We start from the raw sequence: 17,487 nt of genomic DNA on the forward strand, positions 1-17,487 counted from the left end.
AAAATTTATATACTCTTCAAACCAAACTTTAGAGAAGTAAGCAAAATTTTTAGTCAAGCCTCAAGAAGCCTTTTTTCGAAATACATTACAAACATTTTTTTATGTATTCTGACGACTTGATGTTTCTTCAGTAAGTGTTTTGAGATCTGATTTATTCATGAATTTTAAAAATTCAAGTAAGACGTACCGTAATCCCGCACAACTTGTTAGTAATGATTTTCTCAAATCTGTGTTTTCAAAAATTACAACAGCATGAAATCTCGAAGCTTCAATGATTTTCTAAAAAAATCATGTGCATTTTGCAAGCAGAATTTGAGCAAAAATTCAGTGGAAGGAGAAAAGAAAGTATTATAGTTGAAAAACGCAAACAAACTCATATTTGCATAACTGAATAAATCTTTATAATAATTCCAATTTCCTAACGAAATTTAAAACAATATAACAATAAACTGTGCAAATTTTAAATGATTATCCATCCCCTATACTAGCAAGAATCAATTCAGATCATTTCTTAGAATCTTGAGTCTAGACTCCCTTAAATAATTCAGTCTACACGCATAGAATCCGATCAAATTACTAAGTAAATAATTAAATTATTTTTCACTCTGCTTTAAAACATACGGTATTCACCGCGCTAAATTGATCACGCCACGAATGAAAGGGTTAAAACGAGCTCGCCATCTGATTGCCAGAAACCCGGGCTGACAAGTGGCGTCGATTTTAATCGCCAGCGTTCGTTATCAATCGTCCACGAAAAACGTGATAATACTGACAATCACGCACAAACAAAACGCGTTCCGAATTCATGAGATGCGTAGAGCAATCGCATGGATCATCGCTCTGGGTATTCGTTACACTGGAGCGTCAACTATAGTACGCTGACCCTCGAGAACTGCATAGAGCTGTAAAAAGTTCCCCTGAGTTATGTTCACGACGTGATAGTAACTCAATCTTTTACCTATAAAATGCATTTTCTTTTATCATTGCATGCTGAGAAAAATAGCTCTGAACGGTACTCGATTCAAATGAGTTTATTCATATTATCAAAAGTGCATGGTAAACGGTATGAATCATCAGAAATAGTAGAAAACAATCATTCGAATTGAGTGACTCTTTCGGAGTATTCTTCTGGGCAGTCGATGCTAGCAATAGTGAAATACTGTCCTATGCTGTTAGAACATGAAGGCTAATTTGAAGAATAATTTCACCTGGGTATTTGTTATTTACGGTTTTTTAGTTTCCTTTGTCTCTACTTTCATAGAATTACCTTTTGTCTTTTGCTTTTTTCATATTTCTATAGCCTTCTTGCCTGCTAGTAATTAATTAATGTATTATTTTTGTATTGATAAATTTGCTGAGAGAAGGATGTGGGAACGAGAATGAAACACGTAGAGTATATAGTTGAATACATTTTATACTGAATATCCATTCCTATTACAAACACTATTTTGAAACTTATTAATTTCTGCAATTAAATAACCTTTGCCAAAAATTTTGATCATCAAATGTGTATTGTTAATCGAGTATATCGTTCAAAGATATACTTCTCACCTTCCTATGATACTAACGAAATATGTAAAACGAAATCACGAGCAATAGTAAAGAAACTTTTTCCAAAAATTGTGATCACTAACTTTGAAAAATAGTATAATACTCGAAGGCATTCTTCTTGGTTGCAAACAAAAGTTGCTTCAGAATTGAATTGCATTTGTTTAATCACGATTATTACATATTTGTATTGAAAAATCGCACTGGACATGGTTACAAATCATATACCAAGATTGAAGAATAATCTTAGAAAGAAAATCACACAGTTGACATTGCAATAACTATGTAAATCGTCTGAAGAACTATTGTGGTCTCAAAGGCGTTAATAATTTCCTTATACGATACAACATTGTAATCAGTAAACACTAAATCACAATTCTGTTACTAGATGTACCATGAGACAGGTACAAAATCACCTGAAATAACCGTATCTCTCCAAGGTATTTTCAAAGAAAGGAACACTGTTAATTAATCGAGTCGTTTAAAATGGTAAATACCGTGAAAGTGGTGTAAGTAAATCTTCCTTTGTTCTAAGCTACAAAAGGCTTTAAATTTCAATCAGCGATGAAGTTCCATTAAAGTTTTCGAAATAATCCTGTTACACAGTTGTTGTATACAACAAGTCTATTACGTCTTCACATTTTAACGTTACAAATCTAACAACATAACAATCCTCGTGTTCGAGGATTCGCATCATTTCCATGATAAACTACATTCTATTTGACAACTGAATTTATTCCTCAGAAAATATAACCTTAGCAACACTGAGATCTCCTTACATCCAAAAATCAACGTTTCCAATCATAAACATAATTTCACAATAAGACGAACCTATCAAAAAATTCTGAACACCATATTCGCATTTCATCGATGCCTCCAGTTCACCAGTGTACTCACCGTTCCCGTCGTCGATCGTACGTGTCCTGTCAGACTGGACGAGCCCGCGAGGATCCTCGAGGAGCTCCTCCAACTCGGCCAACGAAATCGTCCCTTGACGGATGCACGTTAAACGTCGCGTCGATACGCGCCCGAACGAAGGAAAACGATCGTTTGTACGCGAGCGAACGAGCACGTCTAGGAGTCGCAATGGAATACCCACTTGTAGAGCCGGCGGATGACCGGGCGCGTAAACTAGACTGGCGGGTTGGCAAACAGGTGAGATGCCGTCGCGTGCCCGTCTTTCTCTGTCTCCCTACCCCCCCTCCTCTCTGTCTATCCCACCCCGTCACTCTACTCCAATAACCCGGCTGGTCCCTTTTCCGTCTCTCTCTAGCACCCCACTGCCATCTACTCGCCCTCTCCGTCAACATGCTCCTCCCACTCCCGCGTTTCAGACCGTCATCCCCTTCTGACGCGATAACCCGCCGATCCTACGGTCTGGCAAAGGGAAGAATCGACTTGGCTAGGGGTAGTGGTTCCAGGCACGAGAACCTCCCACCCTAACCACCACTTTCATTCAATGCGAGGACCTAGCTGGCTAGAAAAGAGCGAAGAAGAAGATGAAAGAGCTGGATGGGAGTTCCCCTTCGACTAGGACAGCTGGAGGGTCATGTGGGGCAAGTAGGTGTTTTCACTTGCCGGACCTTAGGACGATTCGTCCTATGGATTACAGAGTTTGATGGAGGAGGCCTTAACGAAAAGGTATCGGGTCTACGTGGAGACGCGTTGACCTGGATGATCATTCTTAGAGTCTAGGACAAGGGTTCGATATGAGGTTTGCCAGATATCTGTTAACCCTTATATCACGAAGAATTGATAGAGTGGGTCCTTATGTGTCGTGCTTACGTAGTTTGATTTGTATCGTAATATCTCTTAGGATTTGGAGCCTGCACGCCGATCGAGGATCAAGTTGTCCTTATCTCCGCGCCGGGTCTCCCTGGTCTTCGTGAATGGCTGGTTTTAGTATCTATCAAAAGAATGCTCTTTCTCCGTTATTATTCCCTGGACTTTGGTTGAATCCTTACGGCTCATCCTGCTTTTCGTTTCCGCTCTTCGTCACTACTTGTTATCCTCCACTCGATGTTCTCCTGCGTAGACTAGAGGTGGGCAGAACTTTATTCAAAATAAGAGACGAACGGAAAATGATGTTCCATACCCCACTGTGATTTTTATTGAATTCATTTTTAGTGACATTCTCGAATTTTATTAGCAGCCATTCGAAGAACGTGCTCGGCGAGCTCGATAACTTATTATTTGCGTTAATAAGTACTCCTACAGAGGTTGTATGAATCATTCGTATCTGATGATGGGCATTCTGCTATTTAGTGTATGAATATAAATTCCGAATATTGATTGATACGTTAGGTCAGTGCTTATGTTAATAAATACTCAAAGTCTCTAGAATACAAGAGAACACGATACACTCTTATCTATCGATGAGTACACTGCTACTCAATGTTTGGATAACAAACCTTTATAACGATTAATACGCAATGTCGATAATAATGTTAATAGATGCTCATAAGTTCTAGAATACAAGTCACTTTTATCTATTGATGATCACTTTTTGCTACCCAATGTTTGAATAGAAACTATTAACTCTGCTGAACGATTGCCTCGCACAATTGCCCATACAACCTCTGATTCCTTCAACAAGAACCTCCTTCCATCGCACAATTCAAACAAGCATCGAATCAAAGCAAATCTTTTATTCGTTATTTATTATCTGGACAAGAATGTTGGCTCCGATTGCACCCTTACACGCTCGTAATTCTGTTTTTCGCTCCGATCCCTGGCGTTGGCTGCTTTCGCCCTGTCTCTTCGTCGGTTTCTGCATCCCACCCTTGGATTCCGTTCCCCTCTCGGTTTTCCCCCAACAGACCTACCCCAGGAGCACGGGGCTCTCCCTACCCCCTGCAGGGGTTACAACTGGAGGCACTTGCGTGCGCAGCACGTCCATCGATCTATTTCAGCTCACCTACGCTCCTGGCACGCCTGGCCTGTACCTGACGCTACCCTGCCTGCGCGTTTGCGGGCGCGTTCATACCGAGGCCAAGGTGTGGACGAAGGGCTGGGAGATGTTTTATTGTGATCTGGAACGTGATCCCCCACGGGGACAACGTTAACTGCATACGAGTGTCGTAATAAGGAAGGACTCCGAAGGATCCAAGCCGGTGGAACGACATCGATCAAACCACCGCGAAATAGAACACCCTTTTCCCTCTGTTAGCGACACCGACCGCGCCGATGATAACGTGGATTCCGGTTCCTGTCCCCATGCCGACAAGCTCGTGGGTATTATGTTACTTCGTTTTGGTTATCTAGGAATTCGCTAAGTACGGCAGACCCCCATTTGGATGGACATGGTAGCGGGTACGCGTTACAATTCGTTGCTGGAAATTCAACAAGGTCGCCGCGGGACGCATGCTCTGATACTTGATTAGCCTTGGTTAGTGGAGCTTTGAGTGGTAGATTTTATTTGTTTAAAAGCGTAAAGCAGTGTGAAGTTGTAACTGAACTGAGGGAACGTCATGAACTATCAGATTTTGATGAAGATTTTGATAAATATTCTTCATAATTCACTGCTGCTATTTTTCTGTTGAGGTGGAAACAATCTTACACATCAAATCATCTGTTTTATAATTCGTCATGAATTCTCAGATGTTAATGAAAAATAACGCTGAATGAAGTAACTGTAGAGTTAAACCTGATAAGCTTAATACTTATTTTCAAATTGATATGTAAAGAATGCTCGAATACCCTGAACTTGGTTTAAGGACAGAGAACTTTAAAGCGGAGTAAGAATTTAACAAAAGCGTGCGCAGTGTAACGCAAATTAGCCAGAAAGGAAGCACCGCAGTGCAGTAGGTTGGGAAATCACAATGATCGCGTCAAAGGGAAACGCCGGGATTTCATACATTTCTGAATTTCAGAGAGGTCTTTAAATGAAAATCAGTCGAAAGCGGAGTTTGGAGCCTGTTGGGACGAGAGCCGCGGTAGAAAAGAGAAAGACCGAAAGTTGGGTAACGTGTATTTGGTGGAGCTACTGTTGGTGGGTGCATCGTTTACGTGTTACTCACCCCGTGACTGAAGCAGATGCTGGCAGTTTGTTCGGCGATCGCTGTCACGGCTTTGAGAACCGCTCGAAGGAAGACTTGGCAACTTTTGTTCCGCTTTAGAGAAATTTCGGACAGCGACGAGACACTTTGATCGATGTGCCAGGGATCCTTAGATACCCTCGGATATACTTTTCCCGCGTATCTTGCCGAATTGTTTGCCCGAAAGCAATCGTTTCGTAACGAGAACCATTGCCAACTTTATTATCCCTAGGCAGACTCCTGACGAGTGTAACTTCAGGAGTTGTTTGGAGCTCCCTCGATCTTAAACTTTACCAGGGTTGAGTTATGTAAATTTATGGATGAATTATAGGGTTATTTCTAAACGAAAGTATTGGTAATATGTATTTCGATGAAGAAACAGGTGATTGAACAGAAAATCCATTAACATGATAAAAGCAACAGTATGACGAAAATAATCGACTATTTTATTTAATTATTGCGTCGTCAAGAGAATAGAATTTTTTTCGAAGAATTTTGACATTTATTTTCACATTTATAATTTTGTCATAATCTGCAAATAGTACATTCATTTTACGTGCAGCAGTTTATATGAATTAATTTTCTTGTAGTAGCCACAATAAAAATACAGTGCACATACATACAGTACACTTAAAATGTAATACATATATATTGTAAAACTATAATAATGAAAATAAAGAAATAGGTACAGCAAATTATGTGAAATTCGTTACATACAATAAAATAATAAAACAAGATAAAATGAGGATAATAATAAACCATTCAGAGCTAGCTAGCTCTGACATTGTAATACATTTATGTATTTCGTAATATTATAGTATTACATTTAATATCGAAGGAGAAAGCAAATAATATTTCAACTTTTGTTGTCTAATATTTCTTTATTTATCGAGTATCAAATACTTTCTGATGCTTGAATACTATTTTTGTTTATAACCACGCGCAGATATACCGTAGAAGAATTCTAACCTCAAGAATTATCGGACTTTTTGAAATACGCGAGGAAACATGACTACCGACCAGCGACGCGGAACAATGATTGAACGTGACGCCTCGTTGCATTTTTCCACACCTTCCAGATAAACCTGAAGATTGGTTAGCATATTCTAACAGTAAAATCTCGAAGGAAGAAAGAAACCTCGTAATTATTGTGAAAATCGTATACCAAATGGAGACTTGGATTATACTGCGGAACTTGTTTTAAAAATATATCGCGTTGTTTATCATTCCAATTGATTCAGAGTTATTGGAACTGGAGTTAAGAAAGAGAGGCGCGTTAAATTGGATTGGTCTTCGATTCTAGTGAGATTTGAAATGCAATTTCTCTGTATTATGGATGAAATATTAAAAGCGGTATGCTCACAGGAACGTATCCAAATATAAATCGCTGACTTCGGAATCTCACGAAATCTAGACGCAATCGTTTATTAAATCGCCTGGAGCCAATCGAGGTATTTTTCAGTTAAGCTGGAGGTAAAACCTGATGTAGTTAGGATCACATTCAACTCCGTTATAGCTATAGAATCACGACGGGCTACGTGGAATCCTCGTGTCGTTCGCATCTGACCGATTTTTTATCGTCAAGACGTTATCCGTATCGACGAATTGTCTTCGATTTATCATTTCTATTTAACTGTACCGTGTTATTTTTTTTCTGGGAGGATCATGTTTGAAAATTCTCAAAAATTTCCAGAATTTTCACACGTTCGAATATTTAATTATTTTTTTTTATCTTTCATTACAACATAAACTCGTAGATTAAATATTCGCATATCAATATTCAATTTTCCTCATCAATATTCATTCAGTAAAATTATATTTTTACCTTAAAATGTGTATTTGTTTTATTCATTTGGCCATTACGAGATTCTTTGTTAAATTTCGTTTTCAATTTAATGAGAATGATTATAAAGGGTTCTCCAAAGGAGGGTTTAGAATTTTGTTTTTTTGATAATAAAATGCGTCTGTCAGCGTTCTCATGGTGGACATATCAATTTAAACATATATAAATATATTACATAAAAACGACCCTGCATTAATTTACGTAGTCAAACGTAGAGTATATAATTTCCCATTTCCTATGGGGGATCCCAACAAGTTTCGAAAATTATTTTCTCAATAAAAGCGAATGGAAAATCGTTAAAAACCCTTTGAATTCTCGAGCACAATCGCTAGTGTGTATAATTAACCATTGCCAATTGTTTCCAAACTATTGTCTTACACGGCACGCGCTGCAGTACTAACGAGGAGAAAAGGTAGAAAATCAAAGTGAAGCGGGAAGAAAGTGAACTGGAAGGAAATGTAGAACCCTATCGAGGTTTTAAGTACATGGATTTTAGGATTCTCTATACAGTAGTTATTGTACGTTCGTTAACTCGACGCGTGCGTTTAACGAAATCGTAATTATCGATTTCAGGTGTAAACGATTTTACGTGTCAGACAGAGATCGTGGTAACCGAGCATGCGGGCGCTGCCGGGAATAGTCGTGAAATGAAGATATCTACGGTTATTCGTAGTCGAAATAAAATTTTTAACGGCGCGCCATTTCAATTATTAAAATTTTCATGCAAGTGGCTCGCGTGAAAATAAATAAAGGAGAAACCTCCGTATTCGTACAAGTGAACACTTGCTCTCATTTCTATTCTATTTTTGAGTCATTTTAGAATTAAAAATTGATAACGTGTCATAGACTAAAATGATTTGGAATTAATGAACACAATTTCTGTAACAATGTATTATTACTATTTGTTTGAGAGTATTCTTTTTGTTGGCCGTTTTTTTCCATACATTTGCTTCTAACATAGTAACATATAATTAACAATTTAGAATCATTTAATTTTGTATATATTTTTATAATTGTATATACCTGAGTTTTATTAGAATTATATACAGGATTTTTGCCCAAAACGAAAACTTATACAAAGTAATCCAGCTGCTTAAAGATGCACATATTTGGACGAACATCTAACAATAAGGATAACCACATAAAAGGTAATCATTAATAACCAAAGGTTGATGCGACGTTAAATATGCAAGGAAAAAAAAAGCTTACATTTCACTTTCATTTGTTAATTTCAATTATATTCTGATTTACGTATGTGTTACGTTCTATATACGTAAACATAAGTGTTCTATGGCCACTACAATGTCAGGTTAGAGTATGAGTCGCAAAGCTAATTTGGTATTTTGATATCTTACACATAGAATACGTCTTGAAAGATAACAGGACGTTAAACGCCTCCATAAGAATAAAAATAATTAATATTGTTGGCGAACCTAAAACGTACGAAGCAAGTGGGAACGAATTGGAAATAGTTTACATGAGTTGGAGTAAATTAGAGGGAATTGCGACCGAATGTAGCCGATACGAGCGGTTTTAAGCGTTTTGGGGAAAGTTCGGGCGAGTTGGAGCACGTTTTCACGAGTTGCAACGGTTGAGTACGTGTTTTCACGGACTTCAATTCGTCCCTGTTACGCTCTCGCCTGCGTTGCTTCTCGAAATCGACCCTGTTCGAAGAGCTGAAAGCGTATTCGGCGGAACAGTGTGCTCCTGAAACGTGAACAAGGTCGTCGAATTGTCGGTCACGAAGCGGATTCTGTCTTCGATGTACGAAAATGTCTTCTCGACGCGACAGGTTTCAGCCGTGAACGGATTTTGAATTCGCCTTAACCGGCTTAAATTGCTTCGTTGTTTGGCTCAAAGGCGACGAAGGGCTGGGACAGAACGATGGAACACAAATTTACATTCTCCGCGAAGCGAACACGTTGCAACCCCGAAGGCAGCTCGACGTCTCGGAGAAACTGCATTTTAAAGAGACCAGCGTTCAAAGGGTTGTCACCGGGGGCAAAAAAATTCTGATAGTTAACATCGGCAGATTAACGCCATCAAATGTTCTCTCGATTCCATTCGCTGTGCGACATCCTTTACGCTCATTGTCCATTCTCTTGAACTCGTTGAACGTTTCCTCTGGTTATTCTTAGACCACTGTGTTCTCTATGAATATGTAGAATTCAAATACTCTTAATCCATCTTTAAAATTCAAATACTCTATGAATTTTTATAATACGAATACTCTTCATCAATATTTAAAATTCAGATACTCTTTATGAATTTTTATAATTCAACTCTTTAGTAGTTTTCAACATTCAAATAATCTTTATTAATCTACAAAATTGAAATACTCTTTAATCAGTCATTATATTGCAAATAGCCTTTATGAATTTTTATAATTCATCTACTCTTTATCAGTTTTTAACATTCAAGTACTCTTAATGAACTTATAAACAGCAACTGGTCTTTATCATGTTAGAATTGTCTGTAATTATACAGGATGTCCCAAAAATGTTGGAGGTCCTTGAAAAGGGTGGTTCAGGGGGTGATTTGAAACAACTTTTTCCTTAGCGAAATTGTTGTCCGAGGCTTCGTTGAGAAGATATTAACGGAAAACACTGACCAATCAGAGCACGCGTATACCGTTGGAGCGGCCGTGATAGCGATGGCTACGCGCTAGGTAGCCGCTCTCGTACGCAAACAAGTGACTTGACGTGCATCGAAGGATATTGACGCGGCCGCTCAGCGCGTAGCCTTCGCTACCGCGCCCGCTCCAACGATATCCGCGCGCGGTCTGATTGGTCGGGTTTTTTTGATTAATATCTACTTAACGAAGCCCCATCCGACATTTTTGCAAAGGAAAAAGTTGTTTCAAATCACCTCCCGAACCACCCCTTTCAAGGACCTCCAACATTTTTGGGACACCCTGTATATATATGAATTATTATTAGAAAGAATACAATACTGTTATAACACATAACTAAAAGATTTCGCTTTTGTACTTGATATTTACTCGTTCGCGCTCGATCCTAATTTCCTTCGAATTCTCACGATTCGTGTCTGCTCGCACGGCTTATTCTACTTCCACTCGTTCTCTCGCTCCCTCTGGCGCTCATCACCAACTCGTCGTCCCATTCGTTCCCGTCATTCGCGCGCATTTACAAAACTTATAACAATCAATCTTTAAAATTCAGATACTCTTTATGAATTTTTATAATTCAACTACTCTTTATTAATTTTTAATATTAAAATAATCTTTATTAATCGTCAAAATTGAAATACTCTTTATCAGTCATTAAATTTCAAATACTCTTTATGAATTTTTATAATTCCAGTACGCTTTATGAATCTATAAAATTAAAATATTTTTAATGAACTTATAAACAGGAACTGCTCTTTAACAATCTTTGACATTCGATACTCTTCAAATGTTTAAAAAGTAAAAAATCTTCCGACAACTTGAATACAAAAAATTGAATCAATGATGACTAGAGTTTCTTTATATCTACTGAATGCCTCGTCTAAAGTGTTACCTCAGAAATTAATGAAGACGTCGACTAAGCAAACGATAAGTTTGATGAAAACTGTCCAAATAACAAAAACTAATACTACCTCCCATATGATAAATGTAAGGAGTCCTATTTCGCCCTCTAACACCAAGACCGAACAACCAAAAATGAACAATCCGTTCAGTAGCCTCCATTGTGTTCCAAAAGTGAAATTCGAATTTCTGGGTTACGAATGACTACATTCGTTGGCTTCATCAATCTACTGTTGCGACGCACCACTCTTCCTTTGCGCTTATCGTCCTTTCTTCTTCACTTGACAGTTTTTTTCGAATGTATAGTGTCTCGTGGTTCCACTTTCACGATTACGTGTCGAGAGATTCCTGGCCATTAACGGCGATTGTGCATTCGGAAAAGTCAAAATTCAAGTGTGCGGCAGCCTCTGGTCGGCAATCGAATAGAATTCATGCAATCTTCTTCGCCAACAATCCATTTCGCCTCGGCTCATTGATCTTGATACTCCTGGCAGAAAACGTAGCCTCAAGATCCATACGTTACGATTAGATGTAGCCAGCGATTAAAAGTTAAAATGGTCGCTCATGGTGCGGGTCGAATTGCGTTTGACCCTCGTGAATTAGGCTCGTTTAATTTCTGTCTTGTTGTGGGGCATCGTTACACCTCTATTGATATGTTGCGAATAAATATTGGACGATATTGATTTGACATTTGCATTTATTTGGGTGGTATGAATTCTTTGGTAATATCGAGCAACGCTTGAGTACTAATTAATGTTTATTACATTGCTGACGTGTATTGGAGTCACGTATCTGTCTCGATCGTTGCTCGATTTAGCAATTATGTTTTTGTATCGACTATATTATACGTAGATTTTAATTATTTGTATACTGTATGAAATTCATAATTCTTCTAAAACAATTTTGTATGGTGTAATTAAATAGTTCATAGCTTTGTAGAAATAGAAACAGAATGTTGACTAAATAGATTTCAATTTGGTTGTTAATATTTCAAGGTATTTCAATAAATCAAGAAGAGAAAAAATTTGATTGATTTGAATATGTATACACATCTTCAATAGAATCAAATAATTTGTCCTGAAAAAAGATAGGGGTGAGAGAATAAAAGACCAAATAGAGAGAAAATAAATTACCATTGTTTGAATTATTCCCCAAGCATTCCCTATATTAGAATTCATTTAGGTCAATACTTCTAATGTATTTAATATTATTAATATATTTAAGTGAAGGCTTCTTCGAATATCCAAGTCCTTTATCATCTGAACCCTGCATAATCTGAACCCTACATCATCTAAATCCTGCGTCATCCTAGCTGCTGCGTCACCGAAACCTAATTTGTGGCTCCGAAACAGTGTCTTGACCAAAGGCCTTGAAACCAAAACAACTTGTACTGGAGGAACGTAACTGGTTACCAGTTTGACTGTGCATCGTTTCATTTTTCCGATATCTATCAAGAAATCTTTGTATGAACGTTATTGGTTTAGTAGTAGACACTTGCATATATTTTCAAATTTGCATAAGTTTATATGAGTAGATACAAATACGTATAAGTTTACACAAGTATGTACTATAGTACATCGTACATCGTACATCGTACATCGTACATCGTACATCGTACAGTAGTATCGTATACATACAATATACTATAGTATATTGTAAGTTTATACAAGTTTATACAAGAATCTATATGCAAGTATGTATAAGTTTATATAATATTATGTAAGTTTATGTAAGTTTATATATATTCATATGATTTTATACAAGTTTATACAAATAGATACAAATACATACAAGTATATACAAGTTTATACAAGTATGTGTAAGTTTATATTAGATTACATAAGTTTAATCATTTATATATTCTTATTTATAAGTTCATTTCACGAAAATGGGAGAATATTCCTGTTATGAATGGAGGTAACGGAGTGAGAGTATCGAGGCATGTAAACAGTGTGGAGGCAAACTAGCAACCGTACACAGTTCACGTGAAAAACATATCGACGTGTTTACGTTTCGGTTGGGCACTCGACATGTTCGTCATCGCCACAACCTAACCCCTCATTTTCTCTGTTTACACGTTCAACAGCGCTTATCGTACAGTTTCTGCCAACTTTCGCGATTGCCGGCGAGCTTTATCAAAATTTATTCACTGTAAGACGGCAGATGGCTCGATAAGGCGGTTAATCAAAACTGAAAACTGGGGAGGGAATCAGCTCGAAAATAACTTTAAAACTTTTCACGAATACACGACTTCGGACGTTTCAAGACCGATAAGTAACTGTAACTTATATCCCGCATCTTTACAACTTCTACCGTTTGTCTGTGCTAAGTAGCAATTTGTAGCTGCATATAAACGATTGTGGAAAACGTAACTTCAAGTCGTGATAAATATCATTTTTCTTCAAGAATCTTTTAAAAGAGTGTCGACATTATTAAATAAAAATAATCGTTGTAACATAGCTAATTCATATTATGATATTATGCAGAAGAAATTTACGTTAGAAGAACAAATTTATTTCTACTCCAAACGTTTTAATGATTAAAACAGTTTATGATAATGAAATTTAAATTGGTTCATACGAAAATTGGATATTTCAACGCAAGATATAAACTGTAAAGTATGAATATTAATTATTAATAATTGAAGCAATACTGAGCAAATAAAACTCCTTTTTAAAAAGGCTGCCTACCTAGTTTTATTTTTTCCTATCGAAGTATGAACACGATTGTGTGTTCTTAAAGATGAATTCTTTAAAAATACATAAAAACAAGACCACCATCCATTCAACATTTTAAAACAACGAAAATACGAATTGCTTTCAACACTAAAAAGTTACTGCCTAATTCGCAATTGTTTTAAGAATTAAAAACAAAAAATCACATCATTGGTTTTATCAATTTTCTCCAACACTTCGAAATTCATCTGTTTAGTGTTTCGAGAAGCCTAGATCTTTTTACCCATTAAACAGAAATTAATAAACGGCAAAAAAATACGCGCAAAACACATAGTCCACCTTTTACTAATTAGTACCAATTTCGAGCACGGAAAGCAGTAAACATTTTGATGACCGTACTTCTTCAGTTTTAATGAGTTGTTTGTTACAGGGTTAATTAGTTTTCAAACTGACTCTAGGAGAAAGTGATGCTTTTAAATTCGCCCCTGTTTACCAAAGCTGCTCTATTTTTCAGTAGTTAGCAGGAAACGAATGAAAGCTTTCATTATGGGCACAAGTTGAAATCCCCTGTTAATTCCTCTTAAACTCCTGTAATACAGTGTTATTGTAAATCCACGCTATCCAAGAGTTGTCCACGTTTATTAACACGTTCGCTGGACACGCGTCGCATATCCATGGCACGTCGATTTTCATAAAAGACCGGCGCTTATGTATATGTGACAGCGATGATTTCCTATTCTGCGTTCCTCTAAACAAACGAACTGTGCCAATATAGCATTATGCATGACACACTATCCAGAATATGCGGATGGCCTATTTTGTATAACTTACTGGCAGCTAGATTCGATTCCCACGATTATTAAATATTAACAGTTTTCGTGACCATCGTTTCTTCGAAAACAATTTCGACTGATCATCTATGTCACCGATGTATACAGTCGCGGGTAATTAAGTGAGTGAGTTGTATTTGCAATGGTGCAGAGTAGGGATGCTCGATTCCGATTCGATTCTTTAGAAAATCGATTCTTTCGGTAAAAAAAATCGATATTTTGAATCGATTCATTGGTATTCGATTTTCTCCAGAATCGATTCTTTCATGTAACAATCGAAGATAGATTTTTCTTAACAATAAAAGCACATTCACTATTCGAAAAAAGTATAGGAATAGTGATGAAAATATAAACAATGTAGAGTCTGTCTTTGGTGTAAGAGGACGAAAAGTAACAAAATAAAAGATTGATTCTTTACAATAATCGATGCCGAGCGAAAGAATCGTATGGGAATCTGTTTACAAAAATGAAAATAAAAAAGGAAACAAAAAAGCCGATTCTTTTTAAACCGATTCTTGCAGAATCGATTCTTTGGTTTCGATTTTAAGGAGGAATCGATTCTCTCATTCCGATTCAAAATCGATTCAAGAATCGATTCTTTCCGGTGAATCGAACATTCTTAGTGCAGACTCTGCACTGCAAAGTCGCATAACTTGACTACGACACCTAACGTATCAGTCTTGCATTTGTTTATTCTTTACATTCATTTAATTCTTGCTTTACATTAATTTGCATTTCCTTCAAAATTTGTCTTCATAATTCTATTCGAATACACTATCCAAAACAATTTTGATCTGCAAATCAATTTTAATATTTTACATACCAATTTACATACGAATATGCTGTCTCACTTTAATATGGTTTATTTTTTAATTCTAAAAGGTATCGTGATCGAAAGTAATGGTAATTTTGATATAAAAACAAACTTACTCATATGTGTCAATATCCCTCAAAAGGATAATAGCTACAATCTCGATGGCCCATTGATTGGTTACAAAAGAGAATGCTACATTTATAAATATATTTCATAGCGATATTTCATTTAATGTAATGTAATATATGTTTATTTTATTCAATTGTTTCAACGTAGAAAATTCAAATTAATAACTATTTTTACAAGTAATTTAACTTGTGGGGCCAAACGATTATCCAACAAGAATATGTAATTACTTAAATGTTGTATTTATTAGTCAACAAATTCATGACCTATTCAAAAACCAATTCTTATATTTTGTCCAGTTTGAAAACTCCTATAAAGTGGTATTTTCATTTTATAAAGTTACGATAAAATATCACTATGGATTGTATTCATAAATAACAGACCAGAATTTTCATCGGCCGATTTGTTTAACGACACATACTATTCCAAACAGTATGTTTTTCGTGAAACATGTTTCATGAACTGAGAACCATCGTATAATTTTTATTCAATTCAGATAGTTTAAATTTAGCTTCGACCGTACAACGACGTAAATTTATCTTCTTTCGCGGTAACTGAATAATGAACCGGAAAAAAAGGGTAAGGTTAACAAAATTCAGTTATCGAGCAACGCACGATCGATTTTGCTTTACAGGCATTTGGTTAACATCATTTTAATACGCAGCCCAACGGCGTCATTCACGCAGAAATTGATCTAAGATTAGATCGGAGTTGCACAATGGTCTATTGTTGATTCAGCGGCATAGATTGGTCGCAACGAAACTTAAATTGAATTAACTTTCTAACGAACTCCCTGTTGCCTCGTGTCGCGAATTGAAGTAACCCGTGACATGCATTAATGAACCAATGTTTACTATTCCCATTTTTACGATTAAGATTATACAATCGTAGTAATCTTTAGCAGGCATGACAAACTCTTTCAACATCTAAGGTGTGCAGTTGTCCTTTTTTTTTTAAATAAAGACTTCACTCTTTCACAGACTTTGGTTATTTTATTATTGGTATTTATTTAAAGTGGTACAATAAGACTTTGTTTAAAAAGACTAGTTGGTTATAATTTAATTAAAAAACTTTTTAAGAAGAAATTTTATGTATTAACCCATTCACTGCCAAACAATATAGCGTTTTGCCTTTGGCACTAAGATTTAATACAGATGTATAATCTAGGTTATTATTTTGATAATAAAAAGTCATATTAAATTTGTTATTTTAAGAAGAAAACTTACAATCTTCTTTTGCAATAATTCGTGACGCAAAAGGCTATAAACTTACTTCTTGTGTAATTTAAACTACACGACATCCCGTAGTTGGCAGAGAATGGGTTAAAACGAGAAATTCCGAAAATACAGTTCAGGTTGCTATGTTATATTCCAACTGTAAATTCCGAATGAAAGCGCATTCCTAATCAAATATTTTACGTATAAGCGCTTGATAGAGCTGCTAAACCAATGCCAATACTCTGAAGCCGGTAAATAGAGTCACCTTAAGGAAGGATATGCGATCTTGCGGGCACAGGGACAAACATGGATCAGAAACTTATCCGGGGCACGGTAGTTGCTCAATATTTACATACCTGGAACCCTATAGGCTGCGCAACTATGCAGGTATGTAATCATGCTTAAGCAAGGGTGTTGTACAGTGGTACATCATTGGCTTGGCTCTTTCAGGCAACACTTTTATTCATGAAATTCCTGTTTAATATTGATGGAAATATCGTGTTCATTTCGTGGATAATGTTACGTTAACCTTCTCAGATTTATTATACATCGTTTGAAATCAGTTATATTGTTTCGACCATGTGACCATAAATATTCATAACTTGTCCGCTTACTTCAATTTTACAATATTTTGAAAAAATTTAACTAGGCGTACACATGTGTGTTAATATTCTCGAAGAGAGTAAAATAGCTACTCAGTACTAACAGAAAAGATGTATTTCTGTATGAATCGATTATTTGCTATTGTGAGTATTTCTTTCTAAAATGTTTGCAATATTATTTTCTTATTAGCAGAAAATACGGATTCGTCCTTGTATGAATTTATGTATTTTCTGCTGTTACAGATATCTTTATTCTAAGGTGTTTG

At 36.4% G+C, this 17,487-nt stretch overlaps 1 protein-coding gene across 4 annotated transcripts in view; it reads right to left on the reverse strand.

Annotated features, from left to right (window-relative positions):
• The window catches only part of LOC128884694 (BAI1-associated protein 3), a 188,311-nt gene extending 185,634 nt beyond the window's left edge, over positions 1 to 2,677 (reverse strand). For all 4 annotated transcript variants that reach the window (XM_054138256.1, XM_054138258.1, XM_054138257.1 and 1 more), the window contains exon 1: positions 2,446 to 2,677. The gene's annotated coding sequence lies outside the window, so the exon portion shown is untranslated. The remainder of the gene's footprint in view (positions 1 to 2,445) is intronic.
• Positions 2,678 to 17,487: the final 14,810 nt, after the last annotated feature.

Source organism: Hylaeus volcanicus, chromosome 2 (genome assembly GCF_026283585.1).
Source record: "Hylaeus volcanicus isolate JK05 chromosome 2, UHH_iyHylVolc1.0_haploid, whole genome shotgun sequence".
In the NCBI taxonomy this organism is placed as follows: domain Eukaryota; kingdom Metazoa; phylum Arthropoda; class Insecta; order Hymenoptera; family Colletidae; genus Hylaeus; species Hylaeus volcanicus.